Genomic DNA, 14,041 nt, shown 5'->3' with positions numbered 1-14,041 from the left:
GCCTTTGGTACCCAAGTTAGTCTGTCCTCTAATGTGGACAGCGTGAGCTGTGTTTGCTGTGGAGTTACTGGAATAGTGCAATTAACTCTGCATTATGCTCCATTGCGTAGTACAGACATACCCTCTCTCTGCTATGAAATCATTTGTATGTAAGAGGAGAGGGAGGAAGATTCATACCCACTAATTGGGTATGTTGCTAAATTCCTCCTTTAAAGCAGTAATGGAATGGTGTGTGCTAAGTAGACTACTGGCTTTTGCCCAGTGAACAAATAAGAACAAAATCAAATAGTGGATAGCAGTTCAATAAGACAGCAATCAATCTGTCTTAACTCTGAATAAGGCATGGGTCATGTAGAAGAAATAGTAGATGTACACGTAGTAAAGATGTATATCATAACAAAATATGCACAGTCTGAATCCTGGTATTTCCTAATTAATTAATTCTTTGCTATACTTTTCATATCCTTGTAAATTATTCTTACAAGTAATATATGAACATATTTAAGAAAGCTTAATGATACTGTATTCTTCATAATGGTTTACTTTTTTTTATTTTTTTTAATAGTGATTTGCATGGTTTTTCTTGTCCTCAGGTACATGTGTGTCCTTATACAGAACTGCAAATTAAATAAAGCTTTCTGATGTACTTTTTGCATACAGCTATGTTCATCTTGGGTTACTTACTATTTTGTACAACATAAACCAATGCTTTTTAGGATTATATGCCCCAAATAAACTTGACAGATACCTTTTAGACAACAGACTGGAAAGAGGACCTAATCCTGCGAATGCAAATCAACCATGTTTTATTAAGCTATTCTACTATTAAATATAATATAGAATAAAGCAGTTCAAAAATCTGCCAGGTATGAAGCAAAACAGAAAAAGGGAACAGGTGCTACAGCACAACAAGCAGGAAATAAGGCTTGACACGAAGGTGCACGTGACAGAATTCTTGGCTAGAGAAAGGAAATGGGTTCTGCACAGTAACTGGGAATCTTGAAGGAGTGAACAATGATGAGGGAGTGGAGGAGAAAGTGGAGCGAAGAAGATCCTGATCTAACAGCATCAGGAAACAACACAAGAACTTGGTCTGCCTGATTACTTACAGTAGCTGTTAAGTAACTTCAGGGTATCTTGTACTTTTGATAACTGTCACACAGTAATTGATGTGACACCTTACTCATTTTAGGGGCTCCAGACAAGCCAGGTCAGTGATTCACCCCAGTTATGATAAGTCCTTTGCACACCTCCAAGAAACAGCTGGTGACTGGGACCAAAAATGTTCCCTCCACTGGGCATTCTCATTGGTGAGTTTTCCCTTCTTCAGCTGGCAAAGTTGGAGGGTGGTTGTGCTAATTACTTAGCATGCAACATAAGTCTAGAGAAGCCTCTTGTTTAATTTTGGATCACAAAACATTCTTTTTTATTAATGCAGTTGACTAATTCATTAATCCATACCCACTGTTTTAATTAAAGTGTGAAACATATAGATTTCTGCTTCTCAAAAAAACAAGCATTTGCTTGTTTTACTATTTTTTGATAAATTAATAACAAGTATTTTGCTACCTCTTTGATGTTGCTGGAATCAGATTCTATGTGTGGCTTATACTCGGACCGCTATATTTCAGGTAAGTTCATCTTGTTTTGTCTGATTCTAATATAACTCAAATGTTTTCCTATTCTGTCCTCTGGTAAATTGTTATTGTTTTAGGCCAATATCTTTCTCCTGCTTACATGCAAGCATTAGGATAGACATGCTGCATTTGAAGAAGTCTACACTTTTCTGCAAGTATAGCTCACTATAGCATTACAATGCCTTATTAATTCTGTACTTAGCAGATTAAGATAAATCACACACTGGGTATTATAATGAAGCTTTGGGATTTAAGGATGAAAAGGTGAGGCTGGCACCTCCTTAAGAGGCATTATGAGGCTAGGGAGAGTTTGCTACTAGATCTTCAAGGAGTTTTCTTGGGGCCAAACATGTGATGCTTTCATTAATGATATTTGTGCAGTAACAAAGAGTTTGCTAATGAAACCTGCTTTGGCATACAGCTGGGAAACATTGTTACTGTGCAAGAGAATTACAGTATGATAAAGAGGAACTGAATAACCTTGAGGACAGGCTAGTGATAAAAGAGTAGAAATTCAGTAGCTGAGAGAAGAGGTTCATGCACTTCAGACTGTTCGTAAGAGCTTTCTCCTATGAGACAATGTAAAGGTCAGGATCCACTAAGTTTTAGTTAGTATTTATGTGAAAAAGTGTTTACACCTTGAATATCATGGCTTCTACCAAATCAAAGCTGATGCAGGTTTTTTTACAAGTTATATATTTTCCTGTCTTTCCTACTTGCACAGACCCCTGGAAACACAAGGGAGGTAGCAACATCCAATAAACGCTGAATAGCACAAGCTTGTTTTACCTACTTAGCACAAGAAGAAAAGAGGCTTAATTCACTTGCCCATCCAATTTGAAGACAGAATCTGAGTCTCTCATGAGAGTATGTTAGCAAATAGGATCAAGAATACTCTGTTGCAAGTTTTCTGTATTCTCCAGTTGAAATACTTTTACTATATATAAAATAACTTAATACTAATTGCAATAGGAACTGCACTTGGTCTTACAAACTAATCACGCAGCTACCAAGCTGTGGGGTCATTTTCTCTTTCTGGCCCGAAGACTTATCAAACTTTTTGTTTGGTTGGTTTTGACAGGTAACTACCTTTCTTGGTGTTCAAGTGATTGGCAAATCCATTCCTCGGGAGGTATGTTTCTTGAAGAAGGGCTTGAGTGTTTGAAACTGCTAGTTTTTCTCCTAGCTGCATTAGGTCATCTCATAAAAAGGTGTCATCTGCCTTGACAAACGTTGCTTCCTATTTTCTAGGCATGAGAAACCGCAGAGTCACAACTGGCTTCTGTGCTACTGCCAAAATCTGGGGCCTAGTTCTTACTCACCTCACAAAGGCTAGTTCTATCATTTGTAGTGCTTTATGGTGAAACTTGACCAAAAAAAAAATTATGTTACTGGCAGGTCAATTGACAAATGTTGATACTAAAAACAGAGAAAGGATGGAAATTTCTAGTTGGCAGAGTGGTACTGCCCCTTGGGCCAGCATTGGCCTCGTGGATGTAATGAAACTGTGCCCAAAGGATCCTTCTTCATCATTAATGTGTTTGAAACACACGGTAACACAGTACTGTGCTGCTTATGTGCCTCTTGAATTCAGACCACAGTCTTTACAAACCAATTTTAATTTAGAAGGAAAGACCAATGAAAATGCATTTGAGACGTCTGTTGTAACAGCAACAGCAGTAACTCATAATCTCTGCCGACAGTAAGTACTGTATCAGTCCACAAGGATGGGACCCTGGGAACACAATGCTGCCCAAAAGATGGGTACTTATCTTTTCTGATACTTCCTTAAATATCTTCTGGCAGTGGTCCTGCAGTGTCACCTCTTTCTCATTATTTTTCACAATTCAAAGGCTTTCTCCCTTTCTCATGAAATCTTTTGTGCTGTACAATAGGTCTCAGGTTTACTGTTGTTTCAAGTTCCCTAGTGGATTTTTTCCTTTTCAAAGAGTTTCTAAGTAATCCTTCTTTACTGATCTTTCACAATCACTAAAACATGGAAGAGCATACAGACTGTGACAGCAAACAATAAAGTTAAAGCAATTCCCAGCTGAGGGTGATACGGCACCACAAGTCTATCACATACATTTAGGCGTTAGAGAGAAAATTAAGCAGCTTGTTAAAGTTGCAGCATTGTGCCTGGGCGTTGGCAGGACATACAACACTTTCCATCATTAAATGAGATTTTAGTATTTGCGGTACTCAAATGCTTCTAATTTTTTCTAAAACAAACCTTCGTTATCATATTTGTTTAAACAGTACAAACTGTCCTGTCCCTGCTGCAGAACAGTGGCTGTGAGGGTTTGGTTGCAGCTGCCAGTCTGTTGCAATAGGTGCTTGGACGTCATTTGCACAATGTGTCTGCTTTGCTTTGCACTGGGAAAATAAGATTTTTAGAAGGGTCAGATTACTGACTGGTGAAAACTGGAAACAGGTTTAGAAAACCAGTGGTAGTAGGTGCAAAACTGGGCCTCTGTTTTAGTTCTTTATTCGCTTTCTGCAGAGTTTTAATTTCTGCTTGCAGGACATTTTTATTCAAGGGTGGTAAGATTCTGGAAATCAGTGTTTGTAATGGAAATTGTGACCTGACTTTAATGTTCGTCTTGCTGACTGTCTGCTGAAAAAGTTGTACCTTAAGAAATACTATGACAAATCTGTCTGCAGTGAAACACACACAAAAAAGAAAACACACGTACAAGTAATTATTTATAGAGTCCAGTGTGGGACCAGAACAGCAAGAAACTTGTTGAGAAAAGCCTTAAAACTCTCCTGTGCCAGACCCTGGAAGTAACAAGCAATATTACCACGTCAATGACACTTAGTCTGTACAAACTCTGTTATTGCTACAGGACCATTTTGTGGCTTGCTCAAGGTTCTAACTTCAACAACTGCCCTAGAGAAAAAAGCAACTCTGTTTTTGCTTTGCATTCATCTGCAGTTAAGTTGTGTGCTTTGTGTTTGCTTAGGGATATCCAGCAAAATGCCGACACATGTGCATGGGGGAGCCTGAGGGTGCGCAGGTGGGCCTGCAGTCGCTGGCTGCTGCTCAGGCCCACCTGGGCCCCAGCTGCTAGAACTTTCTGGGCTGCCCTGCACCTGTCACAAGGCAACGCCTGAGGAAAGGCTCCTCTGCTTTTGCTCCAGAAGGGAGGGTAGCCTTGAGGAAGAGAGTTGTTGGAAGTTCTGCTGCATTGCCTGAAGCTCCAGAAGAACATTTTTGACCCAGAAAGATGGAGAAATGTGATTTTGGAAGAGAGAAAGCTGCTGCGTTGCCTGAAGCTCCAGAAGAACATTTTTGACCCAGAAAGATGGAGAAATGTGATTTTGGAAGAGAGAAAGCTGCTGCGTTGCCTGAAGCTCCAAAAGAACATTTTTGACCCAGAAAGATGGAGAAATGTGATTTTGGAAGAGAGAAAGCTGCTGCGTTGCCTGAAGCTCCAGAAGAACATTTTTGACCCAGAAAGATCGGAGAAACGTGATTTTGGAAGAGGAAGATACGCTGCCACACCACCTGAAAAAGTAGCTGGTAGGTGATGTGGCTAAATAATGGGGGGCAGGAAGATTTTAACCCTTAGCGTGGAAGTGGAGTGTTTTGCTTTGACGTGTTGGCGCTATTTTGCGGTCAGGAGGCCCCTGCGTGCAGCGGGCGACAGGCGGCGGGCGAGGCAGTTTCCCGCGCAGCGGCGCGCCAGGCGGGTTCGTGAGGCGGCACGGCCAGGCGCTGGGAGCGGGCCGCTGCCGTCACTGTTGCACCTGCCCCGGGCACCGTGCCTGCACGGCCTGATCTGAGGGGCCTGGCAGCCTTCCGCAGGGGCCGGGCACCTCCGGCTCCGCACACCGGCGGCTCTGCGGGAAGGCCGCCAGCAATGGTTCCTCATACCGGCTCCGGTAAATCCGGACGAGGGCCGCAAGATGGCGCCGGCGGGCGGCCGCCCCGCCCCGCGCAGCCGCCTCCGGGAGCCGCCGGTGTCGCCGGGCAGCTCCGGCGGGAGGGAGCTGCGTTGCCTGTTGAACTTCGTAAGTCTGACCTTCTGGAACGGTGCTTTTGTGCTTTTGCACCGTGTATGAGCACAGTCCACGTTAAACTCAAAGAGCTGCGTTTGGATTCTAGCCAGGGATTCTGCCTTCAGCTTCCATTTTTAATGCCCCTTTGCCTTAAAGCTGCAAGCAAGCTTCTTTTGAAGGGCTTGCCAAACGTAAGTGCTTCAGTTTCTAAGAGCCATGAAAAGCACTTGATCACGGCTTTAAAGCCAGGCTTTCCTGTCTTGTTTGTCCTTACACTAAGACATGGTCGTATCGACGTGCCCCGAGGTGGTTTATGGAGTAGCTTGAATTTGTCTGTCGGGGAAAAGTGTTTCCTGGAGGAGAGAAGAACTTCCATCCTGTTTGCTCTTAGTTCTTTAACAGGTTTGAGAGAGGAGGAAGCTAGGTATGGAAGGTTAGGTTTTCCTTGCTCCCAAGAAGGGTTTGTTCCTCACAAGAAGAGACTCTGAGGGAACAGTTCTAATAGGTGGTTCAGCCTAAGCAGGGTGCTTATGGGGAACTGGCTGAATTCTCTCTCTACTGAGGACACTAAAGCCAAGCATCTCCATCTGTAGTAGTTTTATTCCTGTTCTTACCCTCTTAATTAATGCAGATATGGCCTATAAAGCAAATTAATGTTATGCCTTAGTCTTTATGAGGAATCTTGTCCTAATGTAGGGACCCACAGCAGAGTGGCAATGAGATTATGGAATTAATACATCTGAAGTAAAACCAACTTTAGAGCTGGATGGTAGGGCTAGGGAGGAGAGTGAGGATTTCTTTTGAGCCTGTCAAAAGAAACTGGTCTAAAGTGAGAATAGCTTAAAAAAAATAATCTTCAGTTATGACTGCCAGAGGAACATGTAAAGCAGCCTTCTGATGTGAGGAAAATGCCAAAAAATGCAGCTAGCTAATGGTGTCCAGTCAATTTAATCTGAGTTGCTGTCTGAACCAAGTTTCCTGTCATCCCTAGAGAATCTATTCCAACTCTAAAACCTCATTTTAAGAATTAACTCAACATTTCAAAACAAGCTGTTGGAATTTCAGTGGTGCTGCAATTGGCCATCTGCCTTTTTTCTAATTCTGTCTTATGTTGGAATAAATCTGGCTTATTTTCAGAAAACTATGTTCTAGGACTTCCATGTTCTGTCACTATGCGATCCTCTTGGTTTTATTCATAGTTTGTGTGGGTACCTCAGGATGTGATCTTAGAACAGAAAAGGTTTCTGAGATCTGTTCTCACCCTTCCCTTTTCCCAAATTTAAGAAATAGTTCTAAGTAGCACATTTTATTATTCTGAAAGGGAAGTGAGAGGAGGATAAGTCATGGCAATCTCTGCCTGATTCTGTATGGCTTTTGGTGATTTGACTTCCAGAAAGAGTGCTCTGCTATCATAAACACTTAGACTGTTCCAGATAAAAGGATATGCTCCGGGTTTTCTTTCTCTCTCTTTTTTAGATGTTGTTGCTGTTAATGAATGCATGAGCTGCACAACTGATGGGCAGATTTCCAAAATGTATGAATGCTTAGCAAGGTTAACATGCCAGAGGAATAACAGTATGGAACACATCTTGATTCTGGTTAACCTAGCAGTTGTCAAGGGTTGGATCTTCTCTATGTTCCAGGTTACTGTAATAATTTCCTGTATTTCTTGCAGAATTGCACCTACCATCTTTTAAGTTGGTTTTCCTGTTACTGTATCCAAATAGATATGGATATTATGTTCTAATAGTTGCACTGAAGCTTCACAGAAAGAATAGCAATGTTTGGATCCGAGTCCTTCCCTGGTGTGTTATGCCCAGTTCTTTGGCATCTAGGTCCAGGTGATTCCTGTCCCTGTCTTCTGAATCACTTACTCTTGGAGTAACTTAAGCCTGTCGTAATATTACTTACAACTTTACCGAAGAGATAGCTTCATGAAATGTGGCAGGAAGGCCATGCTTTACTCTTTTACAGGCAGAACACCTAATCCTTTTTCCAGTCACACAGTTAATGTACTTACGGCTGCCTAAGAACAGAATCACAGCCATAAGAGAGCCAGAGAAGGATCTGTGTTTTAACTGTTGTACTATTAAACACTAGGCATATTATGTGTGAACGCTATAGTCAAAAAGCAATTTAATAGTAAGTTTTGTTGTGTAATGAAGCAAACCAAACAATTTTTCTTCTTCCCTTCCACAAAACCAAAGCCATCTATCTGGAAACTTCTAAAATGAGCTGGTATTAGGGAGCTCCTTGAAGACAAATTAAATGTGGGGTAACAGAGTTAACTGAAACTTGGGAAACTATATATTGTCCGTTTCCAAGCACAGTAAGCTGTAATATTTCATAAGAGAGCACTGAAGTTGCTTGACTGTTACAGACTTACGTGATAACTGTATATCATGAGTGCACTTCTTGTCTTGCTATAAACCCATAGCTGATGCTGTACCTGCAAACCCACACATTTTCACACTCAAAAAGGTAGACCATAGCTTTGTTTGTAAACTAGTACCTGAGATTGCAATGTAACTTATACCCATCCCCTGATGGGGGGAGCTTGTTTTCCTTGTGCCTGGTATATGAAGTAGTAGCCAGGTTACAGAGCAGTCAAATCCACACTATTCCATAGAAACTGAGCTTTTAATTGCTGTGGCTTTTGTTACTGCTTGTCACCATACAGTCTCACCCTGGCTGACTGCATCAGGTTGACTCTGAGAACTAAACTGCCAGAAATCCTCCTGAGCTCACTCATTGTTGGGTTAGACAGGTACCAGTTCTAGAAAAATTGCTGATACGCATACCCTGGGGTAGGCAGTTGCTTCATTCAGACATGTGTTATCTGCCCTAAACACTGTCAAAAAATGGTTAATCAGACTAAAATGGAAGAGAGGTGACTGAGATGGTCAATAAAGAGTGCTTGCTGACTATCCCCTAGTACAACTAGATGCATCAGGTGGTAGAAGGTTGAGAGAAAGAAACAACTAAGGAGGAAAGCTATTCTGTACATCTGCATTGAGCTCATTTGTCAAGGGTTGAGTCTTCTCTACGTTCCAGGTTACTTTAATAATTTCCTGTAGTTCTGGGAGATTCAGGGTTGTAGGACACCAGGGCACCACCTTTGACTCGGAAACTGCCTACTGTAAATCTCTAGACGCTGGAACAATATTTTAGAGAAAATATACTCTGTTGTGTGCTCCACATACTTTCTGGGCTATTTGCTGTTGGCTGCTGTAGAGGACAGGTACTAAGTCAAAGACTTGTTTGGACCCAAGTTGTTCAGACATGATGTGTTAAACACTTAGAGTTCCAGGAGTTCTACTGCCTTACTCATAGATGATCTCCTGTGGTAGGCTGGCTATATGCTAGTATGATGTAAGGGGTTCCTTTTGTACCCTGCTGCAGTTAACATCTGCTGGGGTTTAATCCTCTGAAGTGCTGTAGTGCACTTTATCTAGAGATGAGAAATCTCTGTACTTCAGGCATCTAAAATAAAGGAGGCTGTAGGTGCTACAAAGGAAGCAAACCATGGCTGCAAGAAGGAAATTGATTCAGCCTGTGTTTTCTTTCCCAATACCATGTTCCTTGTTTTTTTGAGGGTCATATGTAACAGTGCCTGTGCTTTATATACAGATATGTATACAGGCAGAATAAAATATTAAAATACATAAATTTGAAATGTACTTCTGAATAGTACTCAGTACCCAATTGGAGTAGTACAAAACCCAAAATCTTTGAGATAAATGAAGAGAAAAACATGAAACAAGAAGAGCAGCCTGCCAAATACTGCTCAGTTGTGCTTTTGGCAAGGTGATTTCTGTAGGTGTTGACCTTTCAGAAGCTGTTTTGAAAGAAGCCGGCATTTTGCTTAGCAAATGCAAGGAGCACAGATACTTGCAGTCAGCAAATGGTTTGCAGTGTCAGGCTACCATGCAGAGGAGCAAAGAATGCATTGCTGTTTATATTCCTTTTCATTTGTGAATGTTTAAGTGCTTTGCATCATTTAAGTCAAAGTATTGCCAGATGTTGAATATTTTCAACTCTCAGTTGGATGTGAGGTCAGTTAAGACATAACGAGATGCTGAGCTCATAAGGTCAGTCCTATACTGACTCTTCAGAAGAAATTTTACTGAAATGCAACTGTGTTACTTTAGTTCTCATCTTCTCCAAAGTTTGTTAAAAAAGGCTACTACCTAAGCAGAGAAAATCTGTACAGGTAAATATTAGGCAAAGGAGAATGGTTATTAAAGAGCAGTTGTTGTTAGCATTGTCTTGGACACCAGTATAGCTTGGATTAGCATAGTCATGTTGTGATTAATGGCCTTATCAAAACTCAGAAAAATTACAGAACTTACACAAAGGAATGCAATATCCGCTACCACCACAGAACAACGCAAAGCATGAAACTGTGTTTGATGGCATTAATAAAATATATCATGGGATGCAGAAAAGTATTTGCAACTGCATCAGTCCTTGAGGAAAAAGCAGATAAGACAGCTGTGGTGATAGAACAGATAATACATGAAAGAAAAATTAACATATCTTTGGGGATCTTTTTAGCAGGAGGTAAAGGGAAGCTTTTCTTCATGAGGGGAAACTGGAGTTGTCTGAAAGCATGGATAACATCATGTTAAAAATCTTCACTCTTAAAGCAAGCATTCTTAAAATAGACCTCCTTACAGGTGCCTGTGTTTTATGTAACTAATTGTTCAAATACCAGTTTCAGCTGCAGTTGTGTTTTTACCTTGGTGGCAGGTGTGACTCCTTATAAAGAATGCACTGTTTTCCTCTGTGTTTCAGCTAATAATATCCTATAGTAATGAAAATGTAGTGAGTGTTCAGGTCCTTAGTTTTAGCTAAACCATACCATAAAACTTCTTAAATCTTCAGGTCTTTGAGTCCTTGTGTTCATGTCTTGCCTAAATAGTTGTCTAGCTTTGCCTTTCCTTGAACACTGAAATCTGCAAGTTTGGGGGCCTCTTCATTCTGTATTGGCTTCATCCCTTTAAAGATTATTATGATTATATGATTGAACATACCTGTGAGATAGAAGACAATAGGCATACTGACCAAGTCATGCAAGTGCACAAGTGTCAAACAGTGCATCTAGGAATAGCCTAAGACCATCTCTGGAAGGAGGCTAATTTTAAGATCCTGCAGCTACAGTCACTTACTAGGTAAGTTGTACCCAAACTGGAAGAGAAAGAAGTCCATACTGCCTCTGGCATCAAATGAATATATATGGCATTGAGGTAGAAGCACGCTTTTCAGTCACTTGAAATCTGGCACAGAATAGCAACACAGAGATTGTAGAAAAGGCACAATGGTTGTCTTGCAAAAGTAGACAGTGTAAAAGTGAGAGAAGAAGGAGGGTCTACAGTATGCAAGATGTCTACAGATTTTTAACACCCCCTCCCAACACTGGTACAAAATATTAAGCATGAAAAAATTCAAGGATTCCCTATGAGAGGTTCATGCTGTTGTTCTCGTAGTTCTTAGTAACCTGACCACCGTGTCTGGTAGTGCTGCTGATAATGATGGTTACCATGCATATAGTGTCCTTATCTTGAAGGAGTGAATCCACTTATGTCAGTTTGGCTAATAGTACAGGTACAATCAAGTCCTCCACTGGTTCCGGAAGTGAATATGTTTGAGCCCAAATGGTCTGTTCAGTCTCATGGCTTTGAACATTCGTAAGATCACCTTGATCATGTTCAGAGGAGGCGCAGAGGTTGGTTTCCAGTGTTTCCCCTGTCAGTACATTGGTGATATTCTGTCCTTCCTAACACTGTAAACTGGCACTTAAACATCTAGTTCTTATCTTATTAATGAGGAGATATTTTCATTGCTGTAACTGAATGACTTAAAATAATTGAGAGCTTACTGGGCACATGGCCAAAGCTCTGAGCTGGAAAAATCAAATCATTTATGGATTTTTATCCTTATTCAGCCTACTTGAACCACCTGCTGATGCAAGGCCTGGAGGTCACAGGTTGTCATAAAGCTGAATGTGAGATTATTTGAAATGAATGTCACCAAGTTGGCTTAGATTCATATGAGAAACTGTGGTATATTCCCTTAGCCCAGCTAAGCTCATGTTTCTACAGAGCTTTCTAAGCTGTCTTTCCTTTTCCTACTGTCACTTTGAACCATGAAGTTGCAGAGGACTTGCAGAAGGACCACACAATGAGTTGTATTTTGAACAAGATGCCTCATAACTAGTTGGTAACAGTCACACATACTGTATCAGAATGTGGGCTACATCTGTTGCTTCTTGAAACATTTCCTCAGCTGGGACCTGTTTACTGACTTCTGAAATGCTTGTCAGAAAAAAATGCCAAATGCTTCTAAGATCCTGAAGAATGCAAATTAGCTGCACGTGGTAGGATTATTTCACTGCATGTCTGAAGGGGAAACGTGTCTGATAGTAACTGTGTTCCTCCAAGGCAGTGAAGTCATGCATCTCAGTTGTTCTGGTTTAAATTGATCTCTGCAACCAGAAGCCAGGTTCTAGCTGGAGTAGTGAATGATACCAAGGTTGCTTCAACTCTTAGACTTACCATTACGACAAGAAGGAGTGGAGTATGGGAGCTGTGTGCTGACCTGAAAATAGAATGTGTGGATGTTCTCACTTGATTTGCTTGCTCTGCCATTAAGTGTGGGTTGTAATGCTGCTTTTTTTTTTTCTTTTTTTTTTTTTTTTTTTTTTTTGGGTATGGCACTGTTCTTGGGCACTGTTAAACATAGCACATATGCCTATCAGCTTAATTCTAGTTCTTCCTCTTCCAATTCTCTTGATTGTTTTTCAGGAGGTTATAAAAAAAAAATCTGAAAGGAAAACACACCTGCTAGATGAAGACAGATTATTCAAATGTCATGAGAGAACCTTCTCCATATGTACTGTAATAAAAGCAAAGAATCTTAAAATAGACTTCTGTGACTTGCATTATAATTGCAATACAGTTTACTAGGGAGCCATCATCAATGTAACTAAGAAACCCTCTTTGTCAGATGGCCCTGGATGAAGAAATGGTATATCAGAGTGCTTCAATTACTGCTTGAAAAGTATGATCTGTGTCAGTTGTATTAAGAATACTTTATGCACCCTCTTTCTCACCATCTGCCAAACAATCAGTTGAACTTAATCTGCAAGTGATAGAAAAGCAGCTTTCAGTAACTTGAGAACATGACATTTATCACATTTAATATCTGCTGAAGAAAATGTCTGTTAATAAAAGGGTGCCAAGTCTAACACTAAAATAATAATGGAGAAGTTCTTTGGGTTTCTGTCTTCATTTTTGTATAAAAACCATCAATGAAATGCGATCATCTTGCTTGTCAATGTGTAATTGTATTTAATTATTGGCTGCTAAGTATTCATTTTTTCACATTTGCTGGTTTCAAAGGCAAAATCTTTTCATAAGACTTTACCAGCCTGCAGGAAATGAAACTCTTTTGCTGTCTTAAATTGTAGATGTATCTATCTTAGGTGCATCTTGTGTTCACTGCAGTGAATTCATTGATGAGGAATGAAGGTACATGCATAGACTTCAGCCATCACCATATTATAATGTCAAAACCTAGGTATTCCAGCTGATTAATTTGGAGTGGGAGGGAAGGATGAGGGAGGAGTCCATGTTGATATTATAATTGTCAGCTGTGGCTGTCTTGTAGAAGAGTTCAACTTGCCTGAAACCTTTGAGGTGAAGCAGCAGCACAATGCTGCAGTGATGGTTCTTGTGAATAGAAGCCTTTGGGAAGCAAGGGTATGTTCTGTCTTTTGCCTTTCTAAAGACTGGTGTGGTAAGATCTGCTTTATGACAAAAAACAGATACATATATTGATTTGGATTCTGAATGTTAGCAAGGAATAACTAAAGGCTATTAGCATGTGAGATGTGTTAATGGGGCAGCATTTGAAGACTTGATTTATCAGGCATTGGACGTTGGATGAATGAGGCACCTGCTCATTTTCCAAGAGGCTGGCTTCCTCACGCAAAGCTCACAGTGTGCTGCCATCGTTCTGTGATTGAACTGATGTATTATACAGGTCTGCACTCAGCATGGGATAGCATAGCGCGGTAACAGAAAGCAGATGGGAATTGATGGTTATACGAGCAGTCATCACCCTAAGTGGTGGGCATGCACTTCTGCTTTACAAGTGTGCTGTGTTACCTGTAGTATACTTGATGGTTAAAGCTATCCTGGGCTTAACTGAGGTTTTCCTTTATTTTGTTTCTTTAATTTCGTTTTGGAGGATAAATGCCAAATAGTTCTCATTTGTGAAGCTGCCAAAATTAAAACTAGCTTACAGAAAATAAGTCTTGATGGCTAGGATCAGTTTCCCTTAGACACCTAAACACAAAAATCAGATCCTAGAAGATGGCATAGTCTTGCTGTTCT

The 14,041-nt window shown here is 40.6% G+C and overlaps 1 protein-coding gene across 1 annotated transcript in view; it reads left to right on the top strand.

Moving 5' to 3' along the window:
- The first annotated feature begins 5,017 nt into the window (after positions 1 to 5,017).
- The window catches only part of GALNT18 (polypeptide N-acetylgalactosaminyltransferase 18), a 263,719-nt gene continuing 254,695 nt past the window's right edge, over positions 5,018 to 14,041 (top strand). The window contains exon 1 of the mRNA XM_040608026.1: positions 5,018 to 5,163. The gene's annotated coding sequence lies outside the window, so the exon portion shown is untranslated. The remainder of the gene's footprint in view (positions 5,164 to 14,041) is intronic.

The sequence above is a fragment of the Falco naumanni genome, chromosome 10 (assembly GCF_017639655.2).
Source record: "Falco naumanni isolate bFalNau1 chromosome 10, bFalNau1.pat, whole genome shotgun sequence".
Lineage (NCBI taxonomy): Eukaryota > Metazoa > Chordata > Aves > Falconiformes > Falconidae > Falco > Falco naumanni.
Note: the sequence above shows the minus strand (reverse complement) of the source record. Positions and strands in the feature narration are given on the sequence as shown.